This window comes from Aythya ferina (assembly GCF_964211825.1).
Source record: "Aythya ferina genome assembly, chromosome: 1".
NCBI classification, from domain to species: domain Eukaryota; kingdom Metazoa; phylum Chordata; class Aves; order Anseriformes; family Anatidae; genus Aythya; species Aythya ferina.
In genome coordinates, this window is record NC_140296.1 from 64,641,208 (window position 1) to 64,657,541 (window position 16,334).

The following is a 16,334-nucleotide window of genomic DNA, read 5'->3' on the forward strand; positions in this document are numbered from 1 at the left end:
AATACATACCAATACATATACATACATGCATAGACATGCAGACACACATGCAGAGCACTTAAAAGGCAGATCTGTTTCTGACAGTGTTGAGCAGCAGACTATGATCCATATTGAGACAGAATAGGTGTTGCATATTGAGCCTTCTCCTGATGTTGCCTATGTATGCTTTCTGAAACAGAGGCTACATTCAGGCTTCTTTTGTTTCCTTGTTTTCCCTCCATTACCTTCTGGGATTAGTGAACTTCTACCTAAGCATCAGCCTGAGCAAGGATTATTTTAGCTATGCACACCAATAACTTAGAACATTAAAAAAACTGTCATTCATCTGCTTCAGTATTTGCCCCAAGTCCATTTTAGAAACTAATTTTAGACATGTTGACTTGAACAGTTAATTAAATTCAGGAGGCCATGTAATTTGTCCAGCAATATTTTAGGAAGGTCTGTTAATACTAGTTGTTGAGGGAATGAGCATTTTTATAGAACATAAAGCAGGGATGAAATCAGAACTAATCTCAAGTCCCCAGTGCATTATAACATGATATATTGGATCAACAAACAGATATCAATCACTCATTCTGGAAATGATGGCTGGGGTTTCAAAAGTAACTGTCACATTTTTCTGTTAAAAAAAAAAAAAAAAAGAGAAAGAGAGAAGGTTGTATACCTGTATACCTTTCTCTAGTTAACAAAACTGTTACTCCTGTAACAGAAATGCAAAATAAGAAGGAATTAGGACAGACCTAAAGGTCATTTCATGGACCCACTTTTGAGAAGCTGGGATTTCTTTCCCACTATTGTGATGCAATGTTTTTTTATTTAATAGTCACTAATATCCTTATACAGAAAGGCACAAGAAGAGAGAGGGAAATGTTTTCTTCTCAGAGTTATTTGATGCTTGTGCTTCACACAACTTTCTACTGAAACTACCTGAAACTGCAGGCTGATGGAGTCTGCCAGAAGCAATGGAGGGCTCTTTGCACAGAGAGGCCATGCTTTCATGACAGCTGTAATGTGCCCTGTCCCTGCAGCTGGTACTTCTGCCTTTAAGGGGGTACTTTGGTAAAAAGCTGGGGAATATCTTCAGTTGCACTCCAATTGTTGAGAATTTTCAAAACTGATGAGAACATGGGTTTCTGTTCTAGTGGAGAGACAGCCTTCCTTACAATGGAGAATTGATGCATGAGATGTACAAGTCAAATACTTTTAGTAGAAGAAATCTAAGCTAATGCTGTGTTCCCAGAAATACTTTTTCCCTAATAGTTATGAGGTTAGTATTTCATTTGTACACTGCATACTTTAAGTCTGTACCAACACTATTCCACTGTGATGTTAGAACTATAATTTAAAAATCCTGAATAAATTCTATAAATATTGCCAGAAGCACCCAGGTACCAAATTAACCAAATCAAAAGAAACACTTACAAATGCAAAACTAAATCTCTCTGTTCTGGCAAGAATAACAATAAAAAATATAAACCTTTTTGCACAGTTGAACAGGGAAAATATTTTATTGGGTGGAGACAGAAGACAATAGGTAATCAATTTGCAGAATGAATAAAGCTGAGCCATTCTAGCTGAACCACTTGAGAGAGAATCTCAGGTGTTCAGCATAATGACTTGGCAAGATATGTTAGTCTTATCTTGCAAGGGATAGGTATATGAATCCAAGAGTTGTTAAATCTCTTTTCCCAGAAGTCCCCTACTTTACAAGGTTCCAAGAAGGCTTTTTTTTGCTTTTTTTTTTTTTTTGCTTTTTTTTTTTACAGCATGCTAAATCAGTCTTTATTTTGCTTATACTATTTTGTTTAATATTTCCATTATTGGAGTGTCTTCTGTGTTATGTTTCAGCCAACATAGGTATGCTTGGCATCTGCACAGTGAGAACTTTTATCTTTGAATACAGACAAATAATGAGATGGAGAACAGAATTTACCCTTTGGCTTTCTCAGACTTAACTAGTGAGAATATGAAGACATAAGAAAATATGTTTTCTTATATAAATACTCATATAACTTTTGGCTCTGAATTTATATACCTGTTTTTAGATAGCTGGACTTACAAGCTTTCATTGTTGAAGCTATCTACTTATTTGCACCATATATACTATGAAGAATTATTTAAGCAGTTTACATAGGAAGTGCTATTCCTGATGAATGTTGTCAGGGTATTCTTGTCTTTTAATAGTATTCAACAAAATAAATGACATGTATGTGTTTTTGTAAGTCCCATTCCATCACCAGCAAAAAACAAAACAGGCATTCATATTTATGAAAATCTGGCCCTGAACAGTTGCTTGAATGTCCAGGTATGAATATTGGTAGCTCTGTATCCATAGTGCTCTTCCGTATTTCTCTTTTATCTTTATTGATATTGGTGTTAAATGGGCGGTTTGGGGGTATCAGAACTGTGGAACTGATTCATTACAGTGATTTCCTACCTCAGGCAGCAGTAGCTTGAATTTAAAGTCAGTCTCCCCTCCTCCAAAGAACACATACATGAAGACAGATCGATGTCCACCTCTCCCATTTGCAATAATTCATTTAGTTATGTTAATAAGAGCTATCTATTTGATTTGTCAAATTGCATTACAAAACCCACTGAAGCTGATGGGAATTATCTTGTCTCCTGCCCTAGTGCCTGGCTGCCAGATTAGGGGGGTGGAGGTTAAGATCAATTTTGCTATGGCTCATTTACTCCTGCTGTGCTGGTTTATTCCATTTAGCTGTAAGTAGGATGAAGGGAGACAAGCCGCAGCTGATCTGTCCTGTACTACAGTCCAGCCTTCAGCCCTGCAAGAGCTAGAGATACAAGTAGCAGAGCCACAGTGAGCTCCTGCAGATCGTGAAATCTGGCCAGACAACTGTTTCTGAGTTGCTTGCTGGACTTTTGCCTAGTTTATGTAAAATCAGCTCCTGCAGTTGTTAGGCATTGATAGCTCAGGCCTCCAGCTGGAGTATATAGTTGAAATGTTGGGAAAATAAGAGAGTAGTAAAGATGGGTTTTAAAAAAATATATGCACCTACATGCAACCTTGCTGGAAATCCAAGCAGTTACAAAGAAATCAGCTTGTGGAATAAAGACAAAAACACTATGATAAAAAATGTAAATATGTTCTTTTTTTTTTTTTTTTCCCTGAAATGCATGTATATGCAATTGTATTCATGTGCCAAATTGATGTAGATTGTTCCCTTTCCTTTTTTTTTTTTTTTTTTTTAATAATGTGACTCGATTCTCTTCGTAGACAGAGCCTAGTTTGAAATAATACCATGCAAGATACAACAATATTGTGAAAAGCACAGTATGTTTTAGCTCTTTTCAAGGCTCTTAATCAGAACTACAGCCTATAGCCTATACGTGTATGTATCTATACAGAGCTCCTGTATTACCTAGCATGAATGCAGGCTGATCTGATCACTGGGGAGCTGATGACCGGCTGCTTGCTTGTAGGAACCTACAGTGCATAAGGGATGCTGCCTGTATGGTAATTTATCAAGGTAATAAGAATCCTTTTTTTGGCTGATGTCAGCCCCAAGGAAGGTAGGTATCACACAGTGAGGCTGAGCAGCAGAAAGATGACTAACTGGACCTTTACTGTCATAGGAGGCTAGTAGGTTTCTGAAGAATGTATAGCACACTTATAGACACAAAAATGAGGGAGAAAGGTTTCTGATCTCTGAATCCTGAGCTTTGCTATGTTATCCACAGATAAGTGATGTTGCAGAGGGCAAAAAGGCAGTTGTACAGTTAGGCTGAAATTTTACCATGCCAATCACCGGAAAAGGAGTTGTCAAGGATACGTTCTGCGCAATCACATTTATTTCCTTAATGCATAGCAGGCTGGGCAAGCGCAAACCTCCTTCTTTACTCTTGTCTACAGGCTATGTGCAACTGGGGCTATGTGTTGAAGGCCGAAGACCATTGCCTGCTTTCTGTAGAAAACAGTCTTCTCTTCCTAAAGTCCAGTTATTAAGAAGATTCCTTCCTCCACATCTCAATTTAACAATTACTGAGGCTTCCTGCACTATCCTGCACATCTCATGGAGTAAGTGACTCATAGAATCCCTGTGCTGCTGAGCAGAAATTAAAAAGAAAACAAAACAAAACCAATTTACGTCATTGAGGCTAAACTGGCCCTTGGAGGAAGCTCTCTCCAGGTCTTTGAAAGATGTTCAGAAGGATGCTTACAAAACAAGCCTTTAAAATACAGCCCATTTGAGAAGATAACCCAATTTGCAAGGAAAACTTGAGGACACTTGGAATGTTCCAGATTAAAGCAAAGAATCACAGAATGATAGGCTATCCTGAGTCAGAAGGGACCTGCAAAGATCATTGAGTCCAACTTCTGTCATTGAGTGCAGCTCCTAAAACAGTCATTGTCACAGCTTGTTGGTGAGTTGTTTAAAAGAGACTCACGTGCATATTTTTAGCTTTGTTTGTTTAAGGGTTTATAAATACTTGCTAGAAAACAATAAGAAAAAAACATCTGGTTCTTCCTACAGGAGAAGTCATGTCAGACACAAACTCCAGAATGGTAATATAATGCATTTATAAGGTTTGAGAGCTGATAGAAGTCAGTGGTTTAGTGGTTGTATTTCTGTCCGGGAATGATTACATTTTACAGATAAAACACTGTGCACTTCCTTAGGTCCTGCAGAAACATTGAAGGTTTCTGAACACCACGTTTGTGTTTAAAGACTGAACAGAATAATTATCTGTAAAACCTACTTTCTTTGAAGAGTTTGCATTCTCATCCTTTACAGGAATGACTAGGAAAGAAAATGTCACTCTGAGTTAATGTAACCTTTGTCTTGCCTAGTCTTGCTTTGGTGTGTGATGTGCTGTGTAGCAGCAATCACCAGATAAGCTTTGCTGGATGTTAAGCCTAAAGAGATACATAACCATGTGACTCCTCTACCATTCACATTGTTTGTCCCGAGGCAGGTATTCATGTTTTATAAGTGATGAGCTCATTGAGATTTCTGCTTCTTAAAAGCACCTCAGGGAGACATTTGTCTGTTTGCCATTCTGTATTTAAAGTCTTCTACTCCACAAATTGTTGCAACGTCTCCATTCAGCTATCAGTGTAGAATCAGTAGCTTAGACTCCAAACACACATATCTTCCTATGGATGGTTAATGAATCAGCTTTGGAAATCAAACAGAAATAATCATGAGGAATCTTTTCCTCATGACACATAAACACTTTCTACTTTAACAAAATTACTCTTTTAATTGTGTGTTTGGGAAGTTTTCTTGCAAACTAAGGGTGTGCTGAGTCCACTGTTTGAAATAGTGGATCTCCCACCAATTGCAGGTGTAATCAGTGGTGGGGAGAGGCTTAGAAAAATGAGCCCATGAGAATCATAGACTGGCTTGGGTTGGAAGGGACCTTGAAGGTCATCTAGTTCCAACCCCAAGAATACAATAACTGAAAGCAGAAACCATGTTGGAAAATATTTGCAACACAAGTCTTCAGCAAGAATCTATTTTTAGGAGAAAACCAAATTGCTTTTGGCTACAATAGGAATTCTGGACATAATTCTGCAATCAGTTTAAACTAGTGCACAAGATGTACAAATGTCTATTGTATCTGTCTTGCCATATTACATTTTGATATTTAAACTGCCTCATTAGTGCAGTCTCCCATACTAGATGATAATCCAGCTGAAGAATATTAATTTTCCTAAGAAACATAAACAGAAAGCTAATTTAAAAACAACAAGAAGAAGATAACAAAAACAGTTTATGCAAGGAACATTCTGTCTTCCTATTATTAATAATATAGTATGTGTCCAGGAATTTTTATGTTAAAGAATTCGAAAGCACTTTAGAAACTGTTAAACCCTACTGTATATAGCATCACACTGCAGTCTTAGAACAGGACAGCTGTTTAAAGTGAACAATAAACACAGTCTTGTAGAGTGCCAGAAGAGGCAGACACAGGACCTGTAATAAAAAAGGTTATGAGAATACAAGTTTTCCCTTGATGTGAATGAAACTTTTAGCTAGCTTTGAAATGTCTGTCTCAAAGTTTTAGACTGCTTGCCTGTGCTGTGTTTAAAGGACTGGCCTGTAGGAAGGTAACTCTCATGACATCCGTTGATGAGGAAATGTAAGCTGCAGGAGTTGTCAGTGCAGAAAACAAAGACCTCATGCATGTACCACAAATATATATATATATAAAATATATATATATATATATATATATATATATTAATCCAACAAAGGAACTGTGGAGAACAGTCAGACTTGTTCTGATAAGCACCAGCCTTGGGCAAAGAAGAAATGAAAATTGAATGGCTTGTTCTCATTTATCTTTTATACAAATATTGTCTCCAAGCTTGGTATGAGATGTTGATGAAGGAGGGAGTCTGAGGTTGGTGGAACAGCCCTGTTTTGATGGCAGAAGAGAATCTTGAGCACCACAATGCCTGAGTGAAACTTTTTTCTTCATTATGTGTAAAATGAATATTAAAGTTCAAGCTCTTGAATATGACAAGGAGCTTAAAGAAGTACATACTAAACATATTTGACTACATACTTGTATATAGTATTCAACTCCTCACCCAAATCATGATAAACATCACCCCAGGGAGGGAATAGATAAGGTTTGGATGTAAAAGAGTGTTAGGAGTTGGTGTAAATAGATAAGAGAAGGAGAAAAAAAGAGAAGAAGATGAAGTTAGAGGGAGAGAAAATGAAGAGCTTGGTGGGGAAAGAAGAAATTGGAAACTAAGGAGAGCCTGTGTCCTCTTCTCCTCCACCAAGACAAGGATGCCTTCCTGGTAAGCACTGTCTTCACCCTTTGGTGAAGAATACTCACGATAGTATAAGTCCTTGGCAGGGCTCTTAAACAGGCAAAGGTTGAACTATAAGTACTTCCAAATTTCTGAGACTGTCTCAGTGAACTGAAACAGGCAAACACTGGACACTAGTAAGTGTCCTTTAACACTTACTAACATGTAACTTACTAAGATGTAACACACTTCTTAGAAATGAGTGCCCAACACCAAGCATTCTGAATACTGTGTTTTGTAGTTTTTCAGATGTGCATCCAAACATCTCTTTGAATTGTAACACCTTGCTTTTGCCTCTCTGTCTATGGTGAGCTCATGGATTCAGTCCTTCTTATTTTGCTTAACTAGTAAGTCTTTTGAAACAGGGCTTTCTCATATTGCTCTCTAATTTTAGTGACTTTTTTTTTTTTTTTTTTTTTTTTTTTTTTTTTTTGGATCAGTGATGTATCTCAGTGTGAGCTAAGTGGCATATACTGGTATCTGGGCATTGTCTAAGCAACTCTGAGGGTCTTCTTGGTTCCTTAAAGAAATCAAATGTTAAATATCATTCCAATTTCAGCTAACAATCAATTTCTGGTGTCTGCTGAGAAGTTCTCATAGTTTAGACTATCTTGGATTAACCAGCCTGGAAATTGGAAAGAAAAAAAAAAAAAAAACCACAACAAAAAAAGCAAACAAGCAAGCAAACAAACCCACAGCACTACTGAATGATTTTTCTCATGATCTAATGCAAAGAATTTGAAGATTTAGGCTGGGAAGAGCTCAAGTGGCTGTGGCAGCTGTTTTCTTTCTTTCTTTTTTTTTTTTTTTTTTTTTTTTTCCCTCATGACTCCACTTTCCCTCATTTCTCTACTTTGTTATTTGAACGTGATATGCACTTATATGTCTTGCTGTCCTATATAAATACTGACAGTAGAGTAGTCTTTAGCATACAGACCTGTAAGGGAATAGGTTAGTGCTGCTAAAAGCTTTCAAGCCTCTTTGTTCACTGCAGGGCAGCTACAGATCAGTAGCATAGGTTTACTTTTATTCAGTGCTTTAATCAAGTAGACATTCATATCTTCATTAAACATAAGATTGCTGAAGTGTTTTAATTTCATTCTGGTCTATTTCAAGCGACATTGATTTGCTTAGGATTATTTTTTAATTGTTTTGTAGAAAGAAGCTTATCTTAGGCCTGCCTGAGATGTTAGGGTTTGGCAGAGCTCGTTAATGTTAGTAGGTCTGAAAAAATCACTTTCAAAATTAAACTAACCATCCCCAAAACCTTTCATGAACTGTTGATGGCAGCAGTGTAATATGCCAGTCTGTTCAAGGTATAGTGGGAAGAGACCAATATGCATCCAAGAATTTTATTTATTGAAAGCAAGGCCTTCAGCATCTGAATCTTCTCATTTCCACCTGCATTGACCTTGCATTTGAGATTTTAACTGCAACAGGATCAGAATTGATGGTGGTGATTTATATTTCACTCTCGCTCTTGATTTCACTTTGATGTCCACTCAAAATGACTGACTTGCAAAGTAGTTCTTCTTCAGTTGGGTCTACAAGAGTGAAGATGAATAATCACGGAGATTTTGTTCCAAGAATATCTGTGTATCGTTTTGGAAGAATAGGATACTGCAACTATAAAATAATATGTTTTAGTTGTGTATATTTTTACTCACAGTATATTTACTGTGGAATTCCTGACAGTTATTTTGAAAATGCCTTTGACTTTTCACTTATACATATTGTTGTTTAGATAAACGAAAAAATCTACCAGCTGAAGACACTGAACTATAGATTGAGGCTATGAATGAAACATTTTTGTTCTCTTATTATAAGTCAACATATTTCAAAGATTATACATTTCAACTCATCCTAAAATGACCTAAAATGTATGAGTTCTAATAAAGTTCTCTCAGCTTATGTGCTTACAAGGTTATATGTATGCATACAATTAATTTACTGCTCTATTTGCAATACTATTAAAATTCTTGAGATTACATTGTCAGTTATGCACAAAACTTAAGGTTTACAAGAACATTAAATTTTAACCAATTGGGTAACTAATCTGGGAACCATGTGAAAAATGATATTGTGTTCAATTATTTTTTTGTAATAATACTTGGCCCAGAACAGGAGACAAGTATAAACATAAATCCTGGCTTAAAGAGTTTACAATTTAAAGCCCTTCAGAAAATTACTTACATGCATATGAAAAATCCAATTAACATTAAAGTTATGCACTGTCAAATACAGAGAATGGTTGTTTTCTAACACAGGATTAGTATTAATGTATGATATTGGCAGCATATGTTTGACAGGCTGTCAAAGACATGTTCTTACTTCAGGGTTTCTTTAGTAATTGGCTTCGTAATGCATTTTATTATTTGAAAAAAAGAACAGTTCTGAAAGAGCCAGCAATGGAACTCAAATATCTATGAGACAGTAAAACCTTGAGTTGTAGATAATGAAAGCACAGATAAATTATAAAAGCAATAACCCAGACCTTAAAAACAGGTTGGAGAAATGAACAACTACAAAGTTTATTACCTGTAATCCTACAGGATTCACATTTCTTTTGAGGGAGGATCATTTCAGGCATAGGCACAGAACACTGAGTTTATAAACCTCTAAGATGTTTCTAATTTCCCTATCAAATACATGAATTTTGAAAAAGGATATGCAGTTTATGTGAAATGAAATGCTTCTTTGAACAAAAACATTATCATACCAAATTAGCAATTGCTAATTGAGTGCCAGGTATAGTATTTGACTGGAAGGAGGTATCTTTGCATGGCAACGTGACAGCTTTATAAAATCTCTACTACAGGAAATTCTTTTGCATGTCTAATTGTTAACACTACGTTGCATTCACAAGGTTATATAAAAGCTGCCAGACATTACTCAGAACAAATGAGAACCAAAGAACACCCAGCTTTTGAGTTGGTATTGCTAATAATATTGTACAGGGGAAATGTCTGTCAAAGCAGAGGTCTAGGGATGTATGTATTGCTCCCATTATTATTTATATTACAAGAGTATGCAGGTATTCCAGACAAATTTAGGCCTCCTTAGGCACACTGCAGACAGATAGAAAGGGATGTTGCCTTTGAGAGCTTAAATCAAAACAAGATAGGTGAGACAAGGAAAAGCAGAAGAAAAAAAGAAGATATGTACAGACTTCCTTCTGGCCAGGCAACAAGTGAGTGACAGGTAGATGGGCTGGGTCCATTCCTCTTGCCCTTCCCCAAGAACAGTTTAGGCCAGGCATTCTAGCTGCCCAGCCAGCCTGATCTAGAACAGTGGCATCAAAGACCTGCTTTGCAAAAGTGCCAATGACCAAGATACCCAGGAAGACAGTTCTGGATGGATCTGCTATCCATCAGTCCCTTGTACTGCAGACAATGCCATTACCATTCTGGTTCCAAGGCTTCTGTTAGGTATATAAGACAGGATGCTTGAGAAGCACATAGCCTAAACTGGACTTTATTATTATTTTATTTTTATAAGCAAAAATATAAGCTGAAGCTCAGAAGTTGTGTGCTTAGCTAGCTTGCCCTTGTCCTGTCATGTTATCCTTCATATTTTTACATATATACTTTTCCTTAGGTGTATGTGAATAATTTTCCCTACATTTTCATATTGTTCTTCAGAACAGTGAAGGAGCAGATATTTGATGTTTACAATAATTGTAAAAGTCAAGAGGAAGAAATTGTATAAGCTATAGAAATTAGACAAAGACACTAGTACAATAGTTTGATACAAATATTCATTATTTTCATAAATTATTCATTATTCACATATTTGTTAGAACAAATAAATATGTGATCTGACCTTTCCATTATCTTCTGTCCTTAGTGCACTTGATGTCTTAATGACTGTTGCAAGACTCTATTACCTCTCCAGAAGTTGAGCTATTCATACAAAATATTTATGTACAGGTAACTACTGGCTATGACATAGCCATGCCATAGAGGCGTGCAGGAAAAACACATCTAATGTATCCAGTCCCTCTTCTGTTTTTGGAAATGCCGTGATTTAGGAATCAAGGTTATTCACTGGTAGTGCCTATCATTATTCCCACTTATTATTCCCACTTTGCTTAAGGTCTGCAGACATATACTGCAAGTAAGGCACAACATTTTTTTTTTTTATTTTTTTTTAATAGCGGTCTTGGTACAGCAAATTATTATCCTCAGTGTTTTGCATGATTAAGAACAATTCCAACCTATGCATTTCAAATGGGGTGGAAAATCAGATGCTCTACACTGTTAACATTTCTCACAATGGATCATTGTGTGATTAAGAAGAATCTCACTAATGTGACTTTTATTTTTGAATATTCAATTGTAGTTTGTACCCCTTTAATTGAATACCCACTATTTGTTTTTAAGACTACTCTGGCATACAGTGACAGCAGAGGCAGGACCATTAGCTTTCATTACAAAACTGAATAATGGAAACACTCATTATCCTGATAATGCCATTCAGTGTCATACTGCCAAATGCCTATTTTCCCTGACATTTCTGCTCACAACTGTGGATACTGTAATTGCTATGAGACTTCCGCATTTTTTGGTGTGTTCATTTTTAAATGACAATATTGTGAAATATATCTGTCTACTGATAGTTTCTCTACTCCCATTGAAAACCTTTGCAGTATTCCTTAGGTTGTTGTAGTGCAACATAAATCTACATAAGTTAACGTTGAGAGAAAAATGGGTGAGGGGTGCAACTTGAAATGCTTTACTAGATTAGGTGAAAGTGAATGATATGAGAAATCCCTGAAACAAAGCCTTTCTTTTCGAACATATAGGCTACAAGACTTATCTCATTTTTGTTTGTGCCTTGCCAATATACTTTCCTCATAGTGTATCTGAATAGAAACTTCTTATGAATGAAAATTAGTTTTAAAAAGGCATTGCCAAGCATCCCAAGTTTTAATGCAAGCATTCATGCAAGATGAGTTAAGCATACATTGTACTCAGTTCACTGGGCATAAGACCGAACTGTTTGAAAAGCTCCAGATTTTAAGTTTGTATATCTACTTTGAAGTAGCATAAACAGATTTAATATTCCAGGAGCTAACATTCAACACTTTCTGTAAAATGAGCTTTCTGAAAATGAACCCTTAAAATATCAGCACTGAAATCCTGTCAGAGGTCCTGCTCAGAAATGAAGTTTCCATCTTTCCCTTTTAGCATCAAAATAAGCTTCTTATGAAAATCTATCTTATTTATTTTCTTATTCAAATGTTATGTTATTCTGCTAAATTTCCATGATGTTATAAGCAATTTTGATAAGTGAAATCCTTGAGGATACTTCACTAGAAGTAGAAAAACAGAAATTAGGCTGATGGAAAATATAAAGTTGTTTTTCAAATCTGAAATTGGATGACTGTTTTCCCTTCAACATGGAGTCATTACATGGATAGCTGCTATAGTGAGTGTATGAACAAATGTCAGGCAGTGTGCAAATATCATACTAATTTATGCAGTAGAGGAATACCAATCAACCCTTGGCAGTAAACATGACTGGATGTCTGGATCACTGGATGACTAGAGTTTTAATTTTTGGGTCTGAATCTTACTTTCATTTTCTCCCACAGTAAGTGTTTCTAAAAATTCTGCCTCCACATGTGCAGCTGATCTTGCTGGACAGCATGTTTCATGTTTGTGTGATGCTAGAAAGAATTCCTGATCTTGTGCCTACAATCTGGAGGCACCATGAGATGACTTTCCAGACATTTACACTTTTATTGGCAGTTGTCTTGACAAAGTTTGGAGTAAATTAATGTCCCATTAGACTAGGATTCATATATATATATATATATTTCCTTTTATCATGGAGTAATAAGCCAGAACCTACTGCTCTTTGCAGCTTTATGCATTGTGCTTAGAGACATGGTTTAGTGGGTGATATTGGTGGTAGGGGGATAGTTGGACCAGATGATCTTGGAGGTCTTTTCCAACCGTAATGATTCTATGATACATATTGAATAATTCATTCAAATAACCTACTTAAAACTTACGAAATGGCAGTTGTCCTGTTGAGGTTGTGTCTTGCATCTAGTTACTGAAGTTTATCAATGATCTGCAGTTACTATTTTGTTTTGAAAGTATAATTTTACATTAACCAATATCCTGCACAACAGACAACAGGTATAAAAGGACATCATCTCTTCAAATATTGGTTTCCTCATGGACAGGATACAGGAATGAAGCAGAAGAACTTATTAGTTTCTTTATTTGCTGTAACATTTTTTTACAGTCACACAGAATACTAAATTTTACATAGCTCTCTGGTATACCAGCACAGGCCAATTATATTACTGCTGGTAATCAGTTTACATATCTGTCATATTTCTGTCACATTAGCTTTGTGTGTAAGAATGTAAACTGTAGTCTAGAAATCTTTCTCATTGCTTATACTTGCATTCATCTCATATGCTGAGCAACTAGGCTTGCCCTTCATGGGATGAAAACAGTAGTGGTTGATCAGTACTGGAGTGATAACTTTACTGTGAAAGAAGGCAAATTAAGACACTCTGGTAACTTTCAAAAGTCCTAGTATATAGGAGGGAAAAAAAAAAAAAGAAAAAAAAAAAAAAAAGAAAAAAGGAGCCTTAACATTTTTGAGGGCATCTTTTCCTTTAAGTCCTCCTGAAAATTGTGTCCAACATTTTGATGGATGTGAACTGCTGAGTAATAGAGTAATACAAAGTGCAGTGCAGCACTCTAATCTCAGTTATTAATGTGCAGATAATAATTACCTTCCATTAGTAAATTGGCAGGATATATTTGATTCTTTTGCTTGCAGTAAAATTTATTGTTATTTTGGCAAAATATGCCTCATCCATTTCCAAATAAGTAAGCGAATTTTAGTGTTTCAAGTCATAACCACAGAAAACTCATACTTGAAAGAACTAACAAGTGGCTAAGAATTGATTGACTTCTGACATTTTACATGTATGTAAATATGTAGGATGTAGGATGTAGGATGAAGGTATGTAGGATGAAGGTATGAAGGATGGCTACCAATGGCACTACTTCAGTTTTTTATCTACAATATTCCAACTAGAAGACTATTTCAGAAGTTCAATCATTTGGTGAGGAACTTGCTCCTAATTCCCATTCCAGATTTATTCTTTACTACTGTATATTCATTTGTATTAGAATTAATGTATATTTTTTTTCAGCTTAAATATCTTCTTTCATTGCTCTTTGTATACAAAGATAATTTAATCTATTTCATCTTTCAGTTCAATAGTCGACCTGATCAATTCTCTCACCCACAGAAGTTTGTTCATTCAATTTCTTTTGTTTGTTCTTTCATTCCTTCTTTTGTTCCTTCTTTCATTCATTCTTTCATTCTTTTGTTCTTCCCTGCTGTCCTTTATCTTATTCTTTAGTATAGCCTTATTCCAGACCATGGCCTTGTTGTTTACATTGTTTTTCACCTGTTATTTTTTAACACCGACAGTGGAGACAGCATAAATCTCTCCCAGCCATAACAAAACTCTTGCCTCCTAGATGAATGTTTTCCTTCATCTGTTTTTGTAGTCTTTGTTGCAGAAAGCCAGTGCTCCAGGCAGTCAAGTGTAAACTGCCCTGACACTTATGCTCTTTCTGTGAGTGGTTCCTAAAGACTAAACATCTCAAAGTCCTCTCCCTCACACCAATTCCTGAGACATCTGTTTGGTGTGATCGTATTCATGGCTTCAACCTCTTCCTCAAGGAGCAAGGAGTGGGCCACATCACCAATGTTTAGACATCTGTATGGGTATTTCTAGGTTGTGATCTGTTTCATGGCAATGTGTGTATTTAGGTGAGATTAGTCATGTTTTACGTGTCAGCTTCTCTCCTTTGACCCCAAAGGAGGCCCATATCAGGATAGGAGAATTGAGTTGTTTCTCCCTGAGGCGTATCCACACCATAAAACTGAAGGTGTTCAGGCATGTTCCTGGACACTGAACACATCTGGCTTGAGGCTATGCCAACAACCTCTTGCCGAAGTATGACTGCTTGTGAAGAGTCCATTGGGAAAGGCTCTTTTGAGTCGTTGGAGCAGTTTAGTCCCTTAGTCATGCCTGGGGACTGTATGGGAGAGAGATGTTGGACTTGAGACATTTTGACTTGAGTCTGGAGACAACGTTAATGGCCTGGCAACAATTCTGGATATCATTTCACATTGTAACAATGTCTTCTTTAAACCTCTTATAACTCTGTCCCACGTCTGGTGTAATTCTTCTTCAACCTTTCCAGTGGGAAGTACTTTCCCAGCCAGGAAGAATTAACAGTTTTTTGATGTACCCAGATTCACTCTTTTCAAGTGTAAAACTACTTAGTACTTGTGGTCTTTTCAGTTCCTTTTGTGGATATTAAACTGCTTGGTAACTAAATATACTCCAAAGAGAGGGTACATTTCATATAATTGCTCAATATTCAATTGTCATCAGTCGTTGCGTGGCTGTGGTGGAAAGTGAATGGTTCAATATTCTTTGATAAAAATGCTTATATTAAAGAGCTTAATTTCTTTTTCTACCCATTTACTCCTCCACTCTTTGTTTTTATGCCCACTCTCCCTTTTGTGAATTTTATAGGAAAATATGTAATAATTTTTGCTGTGGTTCTGGCCACAGCTGGTCTGCATATGACATTTTACCTACAATGTGATGTGCCTAAGCAGTTCATTAATGCTTCCAAAGCAATCATCACTACATCTTATTTTTTTTTTTCTTGTGTTTTTGACCCAGCAGAATTATGGAATTGCTTTCATTCTGAGATGTAAGTTACAAGATATTAGGGCTTTTGCCTTAACATGTCCTTTATTTTTTCAAAGGTACCAGTGGGAATTCAGGTCCAGAACTGCGAGGGAGACCAGAGCCCTGCAGCATCAAAGAAATGTCTGAGCTGTGCTATGCTGTTTGAAATTTATAGGCTCTGCTTTGCTCCATGAGTGGGTGCCTCTGCCCTTGAAAGCATGCCAGTGCTCCTTATTTCTTCCATCCATGGGTGGATGGTATTGCCCACATATTTTTGTAAAGCAGCTGGGAGATAAAATACACCATATATTTGGCATATCATTAAAGTAACATTACAATAGCTATTGTGTCTTTGTGTACAGTAGATATTTGTGTCTTTGGACATTAAATCAAGATTTTAGTAGGAGGATAAAAGCAGAGCTTTCATTTTTAGTCAGCTAAAATTTTGATTTCTACATAATTGCATTCATAACACATTCAATGCCTATGATGACTTTATGCCCCTCTACAAAGGGCTCTTCCTCTATGTGAAGAATTGTCAAACCCTTTCTCCACTCCACTCTCATGAAAGGTGGAACTAAACCTGCAACTTCTAGGTACGTGCATTCCTGCTCCCATAGCACATTTGTGCTCCTTGTCAACCCTGCCAATCCTGTCAATCCTCATGTAGTCTAGTACAACACTTCCAAGAGAAAGATGCCTCCCAGTACACACTGTGGGAGGGAGTCCTGTTGGGCTTCAGCCCCATTTCTGTATTTCATGGGGCTCAGGGGTCTCTGCTCTTCG

General features: G+C 36.6%; 2 long non-coding RNA genes across 2 annotated transcripts in view; both read left to right on the top strand.

Moving 5' to 3' along the window:
• LOC311422702 overlaps window positions 1-16,334 on the top strand; it is an 80,099-nt gene that overhangs the window by 21,198 nt on the left and 42,567 nt on the right. The window lies entirely within an intron of this gene.
• On the top strand, window positions 1,754-5,236 carry LOC311422658. The gene is made up of 2 exons (XR_014685468.1): window positions 1,754-1,857; window positions 3,878-5,236. It is a non-coding gene; the product is annotated as an uncharacterized lncRNA (long non-coding RNA).